Consider the following 12,878-nt stretch of genomic DNA (forward strand, 5'->3'; position numbering starts at 1 on the left):
GGCAAAGCACATACCTCAGATAGGTTTCTATGTTTTTGTCTGTACTCGTTGAATACGCTTAGAGTCTTATGAGACTTTTAATTCTCGAAATTTCTGAGTAGTCAACATGAAATTCCTTTCGTATACGTTTCTGCAATTCTGGTATTATTACAGAAAAACGGAATGGTGAAAAAAGGGATGAAGAAACAAAGAATCTAAGACAATATTTGCGGCATTAATTTTCACAAGTACCCACCTAGTTTTTATATAGATCTTTTACATCTAATATTAGTAAATAAAAGACTTACTGTTGATATCAATAAGATCAGAGATGGTGAAAAATCTAATTTAGAAAACTCACTATGTCTGTCTGTTTGTCTCCATATTTTCAAACTCTATCTCCTCCGAAACTAAAAGTCGCAGAGCGGCGCCAGGGGCCGCAAATGGTTGGATTTTTATGGACCGTTCTTTTATGGGTCTTTAGCCGGTTAAAATACGTTTTAAGAGACCAAAAAGCGGTCAAAATTGAAAAAATTTCTATACATCTTGTACATTTATTTTTAATCAGTTTATAGGTCTGTCGCGTTGGAACGCAAATACTATTTTATTTTTTACTTTTGAAACCACGTATATATTAATATATGCGAAATCTGGACAAATTAAAATATCATATTTAAGCGTATTTTACGACAGGGCAAAGCGGGGCGACCCCCCCCTACTCGCTAGTAATATATACGAAATCTGGACAAATTATAATATCATATTTAAACGTATTTTCCGACAAGGCAAAGGTGGGCGCAGCCCATCCCCGCTAATCTTTTTATATTTCGGTGGAAATAAACCTTTTTTCAAAAAGAGGACAAACGTCTAAAGGTAAATTACAACAAAAGAAAAATAATAACACTTTGCATGAACATAAATATACTTTATTCCGTATAAACATTATTTATTGGTCTGGATACTTTGGAGATAATATATATTATTTATTTTAAATAGAAATTTTTTCATCTGTTTATTGAACTATTATAAAGCCAGGAGGTGGGAAGAATAAACCAACGCCCCTAACAAGGGATATACCGTCCTCTTAAATATATACTAGGCAGCTCCATCGGCATTCCCCTGATGGGCCGCATCAGGCAAAGAGCGAATGCAAAGTCTGGTAGGGTGGACCGCCTAAAACAACCTAGACCAATCCATGAGCACCGTCCTTATTTTACCGTTAGGGTGCTTATAGTAGTTCGTTTTTTTTTTTACTGGGGTATCACCGCTTATCAATACTCTGGGGTGAACCGAAGATCAAGAGTCCTGGATATGACCTTAAACTATATCCGATGGTGAGGCCCCAGCTTGTGGGCTTTGGGGAGTGTGGAGCCACCCTTTAATTGCCATTGCTCCCAGGTCCACTCTGACCGGAGTGGTAGTACCTGTTAGGGTCCCAACTATGGGTTAAATGGAAGCAACTTGAAAAAAAATTATATATTCTATTAAAAAATTGTTCTTTAAAATCACTGGATTCGGCATTAAATAACCTGAAAAGGGTTGATATGCCGTAAAACAACCAACCAACCAACCGAAGATAAAGATTAATGAGTGTCAGGTTAGACAACATTGGAATGATCGGTAATCTTGGTCTATATGTCTCCCTTAATTCGTTGTTTATGTACCTCATTGTAATGCAGCGTCCTATTTCAGCAGATATTTCCAAGGGCTTAAGGGTGTGGAACTCACTTCCTGCCCATTGTTTTTCTTCTACCTACAACCTTTGTCTTTCCAAGACTAAAGTCAATAGGCATTTCCTGTCTTTGCAACAATCAGCTTTCGTTCTTGTTAGCTCCTTGCATCAAGTTACTTCATGCTTTGTCTCGTGCGATTTTCATAGAAAAGAACGAATAATACATAAACTTGCATATGAATATCGTGACCATTTCGTTTCAATGACAAATCACAATTAATTTTTTTTTTTTTTCAGTTTCTGACACGTTGGTTTTACTTGTTTTGCTGTCAGTAATAAAGAATATCAGTGAAAACTTTATCACCAATGCTCCTCGAAATAAAAATCTAAAACATTTCCAGCTTTGTTTGTCTCTCATATTGTCTATTACCTAGATTACATAATGTTATCTTCACAATTGACCATAGCTGTTCAGTACAGATCAAATATTATAACCCTATAAAAATAGACGGGTAACCTTATATGTATCAGATTAAGCGTCGTCTTACATAAATCCACGTTGAAATTGAGAATCTGAAATATGCAGCATTCAGTACTCATGCAGAATAGAGATCATGTTATTATCTGCATATTACGGCATAATCACGTGGACACACCGGTTCTCGCTGGATCACCGAAGTTAAGCAATGTTGAACCTGGTCAGTACTAAATGGGTGACCATTTGGGACTTTCAGGTGCTGTATGTGCTCTCTGCTTATCTCGGCATTGTTTCCAGTCGTCCTCGTCTTCTCCTTGTCACTGGACTCAAACGGTGCCGATTCAGGAGAGGTGTGGTTGGAGATTGCGTCACCCTTGCCTCACAATTACACGCGCTACTGCCCCTACAGGGGTTATCCTTTGTCTTTCAAGACTGAAGGAAGCATGGATGTATAGGTAACGTCAGTCGTTGTTTTCGAACGAAAATTTTGTAAAGATTTTTCCCCCAAATACGTCGGCCAAACACTCTTCGTTTTATTATTGTAAAAAAATTAATTAAAAATTAATAGAAAATATAATTAAACATACATACGTATAGAGAATGCAAACATAAACAGTTCAAACCAAAGAAAACAGAAACATTCATTATATAGTAAGTTTCATAAGTACATATTTTTTATAGTAAACAATGTTTATATTTATTTATTCATTTATCAGACTGTTACGCTCATCTTCATAATTGTGGTTTCACAACGTTTCGGCCAATTAATTTTCTAGCCTTCGTCAGGATAAGAATGTTGAGTTTCTTAACTGTATCCTCAGTAATTACTGCCTTCTATAGTTGTCGTCTCACCACGTTTTGGCCAACTAATCCTCTGGTCGGCTTTGGATAGGGTTGAAACCGCTATCTTCAGATAATGTCCACCTCGAACCATAGAGACTCAAAGCCTCTGTCCACTGCGCCACGTAACGATCAAATTTAGATTTTTTTAGTTTTATAAATCTCGGTTTTTCGTTCTTATCTAGTCTCCCATCATCAGATCCCTACCGAATGGTATATTATTTTATTATTTAAATTCTTTGAGATGAATACTTTTTATATTTATTTATTTATTAATTGCGGACTGTTATCCTCATCTTTATAGTTGTTCTTTCACATCGTTTCGGCCAACTATTCCTCTGGCCTTTTTCAGGTGGTTAACCGCGACGGGATAAGAATTCTGAGTCTCTTAAGTGTATACTCAAATATTTTTTCTTAATGATTTTTTTTGCCTATTTCTTTCCAAGCATACTGAATATCCGTTTGAGTTAGGGTTAGCCTGTGTTTCCGTTAGGGTTGGAATTATGGTTAGGTTGTGTTTCAGCTAGGATTTAGCACTTGTTTTAAGTTATTATTTATTCATATATTTATTTTTCCTTGCACGTACGTGTAGATGAACGACGAATATTAACTTAGTTTTGCCCATAAATTTCCATTTTTGACAAAATTCAATATTTGCTTCTGGATATTGCACAGCAGACGTTAACTACTTTTCAAATATTTATAACAATGGTGACGACTTTTATCAGGTTTCACAAATTTATCAAATTTTCCACAATATTTTTATAATGTTTGCCGATTGTCAGCAACTATGATTTACTATTGGTAGAACGTTTTCGCACTTTTTCTTGGAAACTACTCGAGGATCTGACTGAGATTTTGTATGAACCTTGTTTACGATAAGTTACAGCGAACTAAGTATTATGGTATCCGCTCTATGCACAGTTATGGATTAATAGGGATTAGTATTGAATGTATAATCGGAATAAATTTAACCAAATTTAGTCATCCTCTTTGCACGCATCCTAAGTCAACAGACCATAACTTGTGTCGTTATTAACGGGCTAAAAAGTGTAGTATTGTTCTTAAAAGCGCAATAGATAGCACTATTCAGTTTAAGTGTATCTACATTCATAGATTCAATGCTTATCAAGTCCATAATTCCAACCCATATCATCATGTGACTACCATCTTCTTGGCTATTTATTAACCACTGACCCATCTGCAGCAGACAACATCAATTACTATGATCACCTATCAGGTCAATCCAGTGTGTGCCGAGATTCATGAACGAGAATATATATTTAACTATCATTGCACTAAAGGAGTGCTGATAAACTTTTGTTTCGCCGAGTCGTTTTCCCGTAATTAGTCACACGAAAATAGAAGCTAAAATATTACCCAGTTTCGGGATCGAGTTATATCATTCTATGTTTTTGTCCCCCACACTTATTTTATACAGCTTCTATCATTCTTAACTCAGTCTCTCTTCCCCCCTCTCTTTCTCTGTCTCTCTCTCTCTTTCATTACTTAATTCATTAATCTTTTCATAGTGTTTTAAGTATTTTCCAATTTTAATATCTAATTAAATGGTATGATTTCTCCGAGGCTTAAAACTAATACTATTTTAATCTGCATGGTTATTTCAGTTCATTTTCGCAAACTCTGTACACAGGGTGATTGCAAAGTTACTGCCTCTTATTCAGTGATTACAAATTATTATTACATAATTTTTGCATGCATGAATATGATAAGAATTTATGAGATATTATGTAGAATTAAACATTGGTAACAGCATTGGCCAGCAGCTTCTCAAACCCCCGGAGAACGCATCAACTGATTTCACAAGTAACTGTTCTTTCTCTTGTTAATGGGTCATAAGTAGGGCTATGACAACAGAATATTATTTTCATTATTTTTACTCTCGAGTGTGTATCCGTTGATATCTTATATGCTTTTATATAGATTAATGTGGTTCTCGGTTGATTAAGTGTGTCTAACTGTGTCGGATATATACTCGAGAGTCAAAACAATGATAAGAATATCCTGTTGTCATAGCCCTAGTAATAATGGAAAACTATAATATTGATCAATAAAGGTTTAAAGTTGAATGATGAAGATTCTTATAAGGGGATTTAAAATCTCAACCTTCACCCTACCAAAAAATAAAACCCAACAGTGAAAACAACAATACTCCCGACTTCACACGACACATGGTTCATGGACAGAATATGGAAAAATGAGTGTTGCCAATCTCCTTCCTTGTTTGTAAAGCTAGTAGCGAATGCTGTTGCCCGTGGTAAATAAGAAATAAAACTCCATGCTATAAAATTCAATATCATATTCTTTTCTCGTAAAATTATATTTAGTAATAAATTACGAGTATTTAATAAAAGGATGTTATTCTAGAATCAGTCTGTATATATATATATATATATATATATATATATATATAATTAAATTAATTAATAAAAACTTTTTAAAATAGTTGGAAATTTAATAAATTTTAATAAAAATGGAAAAATGTTATAAATTACTTCTAAACTCTGTAGTCACACGTCACACACACACGCGCGCACGCGCAAATAACGAGCCATTATTCATTGCAATTTTTCCCCGCGCATTTGGAGAAAAAAAAAACATAATCTCTCAGCAATGGCACAAATTCAAATACGCCCACACACTTTGCTCAAAATAACAAAAATAAAATATTTTTGGCGGACGTAGTTGAAAGCAGGTCACGTGACACAATTATCCAATGAAAAAAAATGAAGAATATAATCTTTTTAACCAATTTCCAAAACTCCAAAATATCAGCAGAATCTTATGCTGTCTTGGGCCGGTCTGGATCTATAAAAGGTGCATTTTTGCGCCCAAATGAGTCAGTCGAGCTTTTGACCACCATGGTGTAAACATTAACATCTACCCGTCCGCTAGCGGTGTCAGAAATTTCGTGAAAAATAGTGAATAATTCCACCCCATCTTTCCAAGCTTATAACTCCTCGAAAAATGCAATTCAAGCCCTAATTTTTTTTCAATTAAAGGAGCAAGGACCAAGATTTCATTAAAAAAAAAAAAAAAAAAAAAAAACGTGTTTTTTTTTTTTAAAGGTTTTAAACTTCGGACTTTACAGGTAAAATTCTATAAGAACACTATGTTTTTTTTGTTTTAAATTTGAATATATTATGTATTGACCTTTTCTCTTCAATTTGTGAGTAAATAATTATGTACTCATCGGGTTCTAAATTAATTATTATTAGACATTTACAAAATGGGAGGCGTGAATTATTCGACCCCCTGTCTTTCCAAGCTTATAACTCCTCGAAAAATGTAATTCAAGCCCTAATTTTTTTTTCAATTAAAGGAGCAAGGACCAAGGTTCCATTAAAAAAAAAAAAAAAAAAAAAAACAAATAACGTGGTTTTAAAAAAAGGTTTTAAACTTCAAACTTTACAGGTAAAATTCTAAAAGAACACTATGTTTTTGTTTTTTTTAATTTGAATATATTATGTATTGACCTTTTTTCTTCAATTTGTGAGTAAATAATTATGTACTCATCGGGTTACTAAATTAAGTATTTACTTTTTAATAGACACTTAAAAATTGGGATGGGGGGGTTCGTGAATTAAAAAAAAACGTTTGTCTAAAATATTATATTCGATTTATTGGAAAGAACATAAAATTTCACATTGACCCTGAAAATATCGTAAAAATAGAATCAATAGAAAAATTTTGATAGATTTTTTAAATTTAAAAATTGAAAAATATTGAGTTTAAAAATTGAAAAATATTGAGTTCGGAAAATTCATTACTGTTTAAAAAAAAAATATATTTCTATTACTTTTAAAACAACTGTAATAGTTTATTTTGGAAGTATAATCCATAAAGAAAATAAATAACCCACTTTTAACAGAGAAATTCCGAGATTTTTATATTGTATTCGCAGTTTCGTGTTAGGGGTGTCAAAAATTCCTACAAAAATTCTGATACCGCTACCCGTCCGCGTTGGACGTTAATTTCACTTAAATTTCTGATCTCCACTACAACTCTTATTGAAATGTTATTTGCATAATGTTTTTATTTTGTTTCGATGGGTAAATTAAAAGGTTTGCGTTTCTTATGCTTTAATGAAGTGTTTGGTATTTCTTCTTTGTGATTCTAAATGGATAAAATAAAAATGATTATTTAATTATTTAAATATATTAAAATCAAAAGAAAGATTGATTTTGTTACTCTAAACATCAACTGTACCATCTATTCAAATTGATTATTGTATTGAGTTTGTAAAAAAAAGATCTGTATGATTCAGGATGGTACGTCTCTTTCCAACCGGCTTAACTGATTCTGTTGTTTTCCTCGATTTTATTTTATTACTAAATTCATGTACTTACAGAGAGACGTACCATTAATTAGTCAACCTCTATGGATACGCTCGTATATCCATGACTGAGTACATTAAGAAGTTCGTTTTAATAGTTTTAAATAGTAAAAGTAGGTTTTTAATATTAATGTCAGAGCGAAAACGAACTAAACTTTGTAGGTATATAAAAGATTAGTTTTCAGACTATTATCTCCCACTTTGTTATCATTTTCATGTCGTTCTGAATATTTTAAGATTTTGTCCTTAATACTTATGATTTATTATACGAAAAACGGTCATAATTCCATCGGTATGTTTCCTTGGTTAAAAGTTCCATACTACACAAGACACATTCAGAAATCTTACATCATCGAATTTAGTATAAGGCCGAGCGTGGTATGTTTAAAAGAAATGCGTTAACAGACATACACTTGAGATGGTATGAGGAATATTCCATATCCTTGATACTTTTTCACTAATAAAAGCCCAGATCGTCATACGCAATACACTCAATATCTATTTTTCAAGCCATGTTTAAAAATGTGTCGGGTTAGAAGGTTAGGGTAAGGCTGTATAAAACGCGTCGTCGAATGATGGATATCTGGGTGAGTTTATATCGAGGCAAAGATACAAAGAAAACGATCCTTAATACAAATACTCAATGACATGAATGGATCTAATCCTGTTGAGTTACTTACACAGCATTATATACTACCGTTTGCACGTTATCGGTTGGATGGGGGAGGAGGCAGGTATTGGGACTTGGGGCTCTTTTATAAGAGACCGCAAATTATTTTCCTTTCTATTCTTAGTTGTTTCAAAAACAGCACTGAAACTAGGTTAAACAGCGATTAATCTGATTATTATTTTCCCCTGCTTTCTTATTATTATATGCGACATAATTAGGGTGACATAACAATTCTCATTCGATCACTGAAGTTAAGCGATGTTGATGGCTCTTAATTATGAAACATTAGGCGCTGTATGTAGCAATATAGCGATACGTTCCTGTAAAAAAAAATTGACTGCAAAAAGTCAACATCGGAATCTACTTTTGTTAAATATATTTAGAAATATGTCGGCATCTTCCCTGATCAAAACATACACGCAACTGGTGACTACTTGTGAATTTAATATTTCCTAAAACATCCGACTTCGTGTACAGTTGGCAAAATCCGATCCCGTTTAATGCAGCGCCAGGCAGAGAGGGTTACTTGCCTTGTATTGAACCAGTTACTAGAGAAATAAAAAGAGGTTGTAGTACAAAAAGGGTGAAATATCTATCTATATAAGAGCCAGGTACGTCCAAGGATGGAATACTGTGGCCACATCTGGGCAGGAGCTACTAGAAAGGACTTATAGAGTTCAAAATAGACTTCGTAACCTCGTAGGAGATGTCCTTTTCTCTTCCTTGCAACCTCTATCTCACAGAAGAGATGTTACGAGTTTGTCTCTAATGTATCGTTATTTTCATGGAAAGTGTTCGACTGAGCTTCAATCTATAGTCTCCCCTCGCCAAACTTTCACAAGAAACACTCGTCTAGCTGTAAACACTATCAATAATCCCCCCCACTCTTTATCTGTGCCTAAACCTAAACGTAGATTCCATGAACAAAGCTTCTTTCTTAGAACTGCACGCCTGTGGAATTGTCTTCCGTTTTCCTGCTTTCCGGCTGACTACAATATGCTTGTCTTCAAGTCTAACGTAAATAAGTTCTTGATGAGCCGTTCCATATAAGTTATCAAATTTACCAAATTTTCATTACTAATGATTACTATATTGTCCAATTTCTACTGTACACTCTTTAACCCTTATCCTTGAGTGGCCTCTTGGCCTTGATAATGTGGTGATGCCTATGTAAAAAAAATTAAAGGGGGGGGACTTATGGGGGGAAAAAGATAATCTATTATATAAATCTCACCTATCTGTTTAAATGTATGTATGTATGTATGCATGTATGTATGCCTAAAACTTTCGAGAAAGGTGACGGATTTTCACGATATCGGTATCGCTTGAAGATAGACCCTTCCGACGACAAATATCGAATGGCAGGTGCTCCTCTGAACTCCAATCTCTGGTCCCCCCTCGCCAATCTTTCACGAAAAACACCCGTCTAGCTGAATCCACTGTGAAAATTTTCCCCCACTCTATATCTGTGCCTAAATCAAAACGTGGATTCCGTGAACAAAGCTTCTTTCTTAGAACTGCACGCCTGTGGAACTCTGTTCCGTCTGCCTGCTTCTCACTGGACTACAACTTGGATGTCTTCAAGTCCAATGTTAACCAATTCCTAATGAACCTCCCCCTGCCTGCCTGCCTACTACACCTTTTTTTTTATTTTTTGCTCAACACACCTATAAACGCCCGGGCAACGTCTGGCACCAAGGCTAGTATATAATAAATACTGAAACCATGTGACGTTCGATGAATATGTCGAAATGTTTATCGCGAATGTTATACTCATTGATAAAAAGTTATGTACAAATAGAAATTAGTTTAGTTTAAACCATAGCCAGGATTAATATAAGCTTGGGTAAAAGCAGCTATCGTTTTACATAGAAAAACAAAACAACGATGCCATTCGGTTCGGTGAGTGCATGCATCAGTCATGGCCTCAATATATTTTGTTTAACATTTTTAGTCTGTTTACAAACAAGTGCTTTCTTATATAAAAATTGCCGTTGTTTAGCGATTGTATTTGTTCTATTCGTTTGGAAGTATTCTTGATTTAATCTTGAAACCGGAATCCAAAAGGACTGTTAATCGTTGTACAACTATTTTATTCAAAACATCCGGCTGGATCTTCAGTGTATGATGTTAGACATTACCTTTCCTGTGCCTTACATTGAACCAGTAAAAAGAAGGTAATGTTATGTGGACAATAATTAGGTTTGCATTCAATAATAGTACCTACTTACAATGCCTCCCCACGGGACAGAGTTAGACACCAGGGTCGTTTTTTAACGTGGAGAAAAGGTACAAAAATAAAAATTGTCTCAGTCGGGAAGGATTTCTCCTCCACTGAAAGAGAACGAGAAATGGAAGTGCCGCTTCTGAAGAACAGATGGTATTTATTTGCTCCCCCACCGAGCAAATTAGGCACAAGGCCGATTTTTAATGTGAGGAGTGAAGGGAGATGGAAGGGAAAATGGGGACCAGCTCCCGAGAGGTGGGAAATGGGAGCTGGTTAAAGGTCAGGCATGTGGGGTTGCCCCCACATCTGGTCTTTGCTAGTCATAGCTAGTCATAGCTTGCAGCATCTGCCGGAACAGATACTACACTTTGATCTTGGCCAGAAGGCCAAGTATTTGATACTAGTAGCATCGTATGTGTATCTATCCTTCTCTCCCCCTCTCTCTCTCTCTCTCTCTCTCTTTCTCTACTTACCTACCTACCTATCTATCTATCTATCTGCCCATCTATCTAGCTCACTCGCTCTCGCTCTGTGTCTCACCCTGGGTGTTTGCGTGCTTTACTCTCTCTCTCTCTCTCTCTCTCTCTCTCTCTCTCTCTCATTCTCTCTCTCTCTCTCCATTATCTCTTAGTATGTATCATTCTCTCTGTGTGTATTTTTGTGCCTTTGTCATTCCATCTCTCTTTCACTCACTACAGCGTATACCCTCACGAATGTTTATTTTTATTATGTGGTATACACGTTTATTTGTGAGTATGCATATATGTAGTTTTCAGTTTTAGTGCTTTTGTATAATTATGAGTGTCTGTTTACGTGTAACGAGATTCGCAAGCACAAACGATAAAACTAATAATTTCTCAAATAATCGTCAACCGGTGTCCCTAATGTAATAATTCGCTACACACATTCTTCTATTATAAGTCAAAGCACCAATGCCACGAATATTACCTTAATATTAATTAGGTAGACCCATACTGCGAGGGAGTTAGCATCCAGAGGGGAGGAATACACTGAAACATGCAAGCACTGGATATGTAACCTATATAGTGTGAGAAAAGGATCAGCACGTTGTGAAAAGATTTAAAGTTGTTTATTTTACGACTCGTCAACCATTCTTTGAGAGAAATTTAATGCAGAAACGCAATATGCATTGTACATAGTTTTTTCTTTAATTAACTTGTTAGGTTGGTGCAAAATTAATGTCGTTTTTGACATGAAGTTGAATGTTCAAAAACGACATTATATAATATAGTTCAGTTATATGCATACTCTACACAGCCACAGCCATATCACTGACTTGGGCCAGTCCTTCAGCTGTCACGTGCTACATTCCAGTCTCAACTTTATCTGGTTGACCTACATATTTGGTGGTCGTCTTCTGGATCTTTGTGAATTAAATCCTCCTAATGTGATTACTTTTCAGAACTGGAGTCTAGTAACTTAGTGGGAGATGCCCTTTTCTCTACCCAGCAACCTCTCTCCCACAGAAGAGACGTTGCGAGCCTGTCCTTGTTGTATCGTTATTTCCATGGCAGATGCTCGTCTGAACTCCAATCTCTGGTCCCCCCTCGCCAATCTTTCACGAAAAACACCCGTCTAGCTGAATCCACTGTGAAAAATTTCCCCCACTCTATATCTGTGCCTAAATCAAAACGCAGATTTCATGAACAAAGCTTCTTTCTTAGAACTACACGCCTGTGGAACTCTGTTCCGTCTGCCTGCTTCCCCCCGGACCACAACTTGGTTGTCTTCAAGTCCAATGTTAACAAATTCCTAATGAACCGCCCCCTTAAGTAAACATTTCAGCAAATCTCCTCACTAACGTAATGTACTTGCAATAACCCTTATCCCTGAGTGGCTTCCGGGCATTGATAAGTGGTGATCACTGTGTAAAAAAAAAAAAAAAAAAAAAAAAAAAAAACATCCACGTAAGTCTTTTTTAAAAAGACATCCTTGATGGATCTTGTGATATTTTGCTTTCTTTTGACATCTGTATTTCTTCCTATATCACGTAAGTAACTTCAAATATTTGATTTTAAAGACATTAAACGTCCTCTCATGCTCTACCGATATAGTCCATGTTTCACTTTTATAGCAAACAGAAATATCAACAAGTTTCACGATTTTAACTTCAGAAAGGTTCATAGGTCCGGTCATTCTCTATACCTGTTCAATAATTGCCTAATCACATTTTTCTGCTAATATCAGACGAGTCTGGGAAACATCAAATCGTTGTTTGATTTTTAATCCGTTTAGATCCATTGTCTAGGTTCGTTTAATCCCTCACTTTTCTGGTTATAAAACTCAAATGACCTTGTAACGAGTGTTGTGACCCAATATCCAGTTTACGATTTCCGGTTGCGCATTTGTACATAAACATAAACCTATAAAAGCGTAAACAAATAAACACAAATCGCTCCTTTTGCAGAATTTGACCTGCGCACTGAAATATTAACGCTATTATTTAGAAATGATTATTTAATATGGGAAGGGTGAGGATGTTTTGCAACTATTCTGTATTACAAGTATACTGTCGCTATTTTCTTACAAATAAATCAACTTGGACCCGTTGACAACGTATTGTTTTACTGTGTACGTTTTCAGCGTCCTCAATGGGTTTTTTTTCGCGTTTAAATTATCTAAATAATTGTTAAT

The sequence above is a fragment of the Euprymna scolopes genome, chromosome 3 (assembly GCF_053919585.1).
Source record: "Euprymna scolopes isolate OS-2025 chromosome 3, ASM5391958v1, whole genome shotgun sequence".
Taxonomy (NCBI): Eukaryota; Metazoa; Mollusca; class Cephalopoda; order Sepiida; family Sepiolidae; genus Euprymna; species Euprymna scolopes.